Source organism: Acyrthosiphon pisum, chromosome A2, assembly GCF_005508785.2.
Source record: "Acyrthosiphon pisum isolate AL4f chromosome A2, pea_aphid_22Mar2018_4r6ur, whole genome shotgun sequence".
Lineage (NCBI taxonomy): Eukaryota > Metazoa > Arthropoda > Insecta > Hemiptera > Aphididae > Acyrthosiphon > Acyrthosiphon pisum.
Genome location: NC_042495.1, coordinates 41,743,242 through 41,747,578, shown reverse-complemented (window position 1 = coordinate 41,747,578; position 4,337 = coordinate 41,743,242). Strand labels below are relative to the sequence as shown.

The 4,337-nt window shown below is 28.0% G+C and overlaps 1 protein-coding gene across 1 annotated transcript in view; it reads left to right on the top strand.

Moving 5' to 3' along the window:
* Window positions 1-4,337, top strand: part of LOC100161224 (UDP-glucuronosyltransferase 2A1) — a 23,882-nt gene that overhangs the window by 8,469 nt on the left and 11,076 nt on the right. The gene's annotated exons all lie outside the window — the stretch shown is intronic.

Genomic DNA, 4,337 nt, shown 5'->3' with positions numbered 1-4,337 from the left:
AAACACAAGTCTTAGGAGGGATGTGTTATTCTGCACAAAATAAGTAGAGAGATGAAAAATGTAAGTACAAAAAAGTATAGGGTATGCCATTCCCCCGTATCCACCCACTTCGACCACTGGTTATCTAATAGTTTTAAAGGGAATATTGTTATTCAATATTCAATAAATTTTTTTAGAAATCTGGTTTTCACAAACCTTTGGGCTTCCGTTAACACAAAAATACAGAATATTAAATAAAACTATTATTCTATAATTATTGTAGTTGACAATAATATTTTTCCAACCAATTATTTCAAATAAAAATAAAATGTTCGAAATAAAAACTAAAGTATTCAATACCAAAAAGTATTTAATACAAAAAAAAAGTATTTAAAATACCATTCAAAATACTTCATGCTGAAAGTATTTAAAAAGTTATTCAATACTTAAAAAAGTATTTGAATACTTTTCCTCAAATATTTTTACTTAAATACTTTACAGGACTGAATTTAACCACTTATTGTCTTATCGATTTTCTATAGTTTTCTGTATGCCTACAGCAATTAGTAACATCAACATATTACTATAAGATTCAACGTGACATTGGAAATTTTTTATATAATATTATAATAGCTACTAATTAGTAATTAGTAATTACTATAGGTCAGCGGTCACCAATTAATATTTTTAAAGTGCCAAATTAGGAAACTGAAAATTGTTCACAGCCTATCAAAATTGCCGAGGTTTGTAAAAATCAATGAACAAAAATTAGAAATTAGAAATTTTTACAAAACTAGAACGTAGAATATTATCGGTTTCTACATTTTTTTTTTTTACTGACGGGCCGTATATATAATTTGTTTGCCGGCTGCCATTTGGCGAGACCAGCATTATAGCCTATAGTACAATAAGTTGTAATCGATGTGAATATTTTGCACAAAAATGTTAAAAAAATAAATTTAAAGTCTAACTTATATTGACTATTTTTAAGTACCTTATGCTATTAAAAAATGTCCTTACATAATATAATGATTAAAGAGAAATAGTTCTACCTAATGCTGATTCAATAATGACGCATCTGCAGAAGTAGGTATGGCAGTATTGTGATAGGACTATGAACAAGTCACAAGTGTGTGTGTGTGTATTGAAGCGGTAACGCTCGTTTCTTTGTTAAGTACCTACTGCATAAAAAAAGTACAGAAACGCCGATAACTGACCAACTATTTTTTTTTATCTCATTTAATAAAAGGCTGGACTCTACTTTAAAAAAATTATTCAAATCGGTATGATAGATCTTCAGACAATATCACTGTACAAACAAATCGCCTGACGTTTTAAAATATAGACATAAATACATAATAGGTACTATATTATATATGTATGATATAATATTCCAAGTAAACATGATAAGTGACTATAATTTATACAAAATACATAGGTATTATTATAATATTATGTACCTAACATATAATTATATGGGTATAGGTATATAAAAAATAAAATAAAATAAACACACATCATTGTAAAATCAATACATTCATCGTTCCACTCAGAATCTAAAATCAAACCAAATCAACTCTAAAAAATTAACTTAATAATCTACTTAAATAAGTGAGAAAACATTTTTATTTTAAAATAATATATTATATTAAATCTTTACTAACACAGTTTTTTTATAGGTACCTAATCCACTTAATGTTTAATACTTCGTATTTTATTAAAAATTAATATACCTATCATTTCTCAACATAAATCTTACATAACGTATACGATTTGACTATTTCAACTGGAAATTCAAATCTTATATTTTTTTATTAAGTTAATCTTATGTTATTTAAAGAAGTGAAATATTTACTTAATAACTTCTAATAAAGTTTCACATAGGTACCAAACACTAAATTAAATGAAGATTCATCACTATTAGTTATTATTTGTTAAATTAATCAATAGCCAATACCTAGTAGGTACTTAATTACAATCACAGTATCACACACACACACAAAAGGAAATACTAGCAATGTTAAATAGCCAATAGGTTAAAAATGTACCTACCTAATAGGCAGAGGCGGAACTAAGATTTTTTACGCCCGGGGAAAATATTAAAATTACGCCCAATCATAGACCAAGACTGAAAATAATATACCTATCATTCCCTACATAATGAAGGCTACATTTGTTTTCAAATAAATGGAATTAAAATTACAAACATACTTTACACACTAAATACTTATTAACTTTTTAACACATAATAATGTTAACTAAATAGTTAAAACATTTGAAATTTAAATGCTTAGAAAAAAATTGTGACTACAGATTTTTAATATTTTTCATCTGCCTTTGAAAACATGTATGTGGAGCCTTCTATTAAATTTTCAAGATTTTTACCCAACAAATAAAATTTTATTGATATTTATAGAAAAAAAACCTAAAATAATTGAAAACTAAAAATGTCCGTAAACAACTCTATACACCTAAATATTTTTCAAAATTTGAGTGGGCCTAACCCACATTAAAACATATAACACTTAACCCAATGTGAATTGGGTTAGTTTCTTTATAGATAGTTTAGAAGGCAAGAAATTAAATATTAAAAGTGAGTTTATTTTCCTTAGAGTAGATTTTAAGGGAAAAAAAATTATTGAAAAATAATAAATACTTCAATTATATACCTGTCCTGTATAAAAACACTAGCTGTTTTGGTTCTATGCGCCTCAATTATAATAGAGCTTACACAATACTACAATAGACACACAATAGGCCAATAAAAAATGTAATTAAATTAAACAATTTATAAAATAAATAAGGAAAAAAAGACAAATCATATCTTTTTTTTAAACATAAACAAAATATGTAGAACGATCTTGGTAAATATTATAATATATAATATTAAATAATATTAACATAATTTGTAATAAGCAGATATAATACATCGTACGTTGATTGATAATCTTATAAGTTTATTATTGCTATTGTGTAGGTATCAGACATTTTAACGAAACACTGCATCAAAAAATTCCTTTATATTTTCACACTTTCACTCAGAATCTTAATAATTATTATAGTAGGTATATACTGACAGCAGCATACCAATTACCAGTATACTTATTAGTTATTTTGTATACTTATACGAATCTACCTATTCATAATCTTACCTTTAACTAAAAATATGATGTACTATACTGATTAGTGACTATTCCGCTTGGTCGGCCGCGCTTTCAAATGGCAAATGACAGAATTATCACTGTGGATTGTGGTAATTAATTGTTTACTATTTTTGTCCGTGTCGTCGCTGTGCGTCGACGAAAACGTTCATATTAATTAATATATTTATATTTATACGATTGAATCAATAATAAATACAATCATTTATATTTAATTTGTATTATTATAGTCTGTCTCTATAATCTATATTATGTACAATGTACTGTCGACCACCGACGCACACCAATCGCGCAGCTACGCGATCTAATAATAGAATAACGAATAATTATTTTACGCCATAATATATAATTTTATTTTTGTTTTTCATTATTATTTGAAATAAAAATATTTTTTTACTTCTAAAACCAATCATTAGTATAAAGACCCGCAAAAAAATTACGCCCACTAAAATTTTACGCCCGGGGATCAATCCCCAGCTACCCCCCTTCCCTAGTTCCGCCACTGCTAATAGGCACCTACTATAATCACTATAAGTATTTACTTTTCAGTGATTTAATAATGTGTTATAATGTTTCATTTTTTTTTTTTAGGCCCATTGCTGTCAATACTGAATTCTTCCATTCTTCTCTATTATACGCATGGTCCATGTCTTCATTCCAATCTGGTCTCAGCTCCTTCATATCTCTATTGACTGTATCTAACCAACGTTGCTTTGGTATACCACGCGGTCTTTTTCTGTTTAAATTATTTATAAGTACCATCTTGACAATAATGTGGTCGGCTCTCCAGACGTGGCCTGCCCACTCCAATCTTGTACCTTTTACAAATTGTGTTATACTTCCTTTCCCATATAGCTGCTTTATCTGTTAATTTGACCTTCTCTCCCACGCTTGGGTGTCAGGGTTATATACGGGACCATACATTTTTCTTAAGACCTTTCTTTCAAATATATTTAGTTTATTTTCATCTCCTGCTGTTGTGGCCTAGGTACAACAAGCGTATGACACAGCTGGTCATAATATGTTTCATAATGTAAACATTTTTATTAATTAGGTACCTATCTATATTTATGTACATACCTATAGCAAGTATAATGCCAAGTTCCAAACTCCCTACCAAAAAAGTTGGCCCATCAAAGTAGTGAAATCTACATTGTGGCCAAGTCTGCTATTTTTTAATTCATAACCTCACTGCAC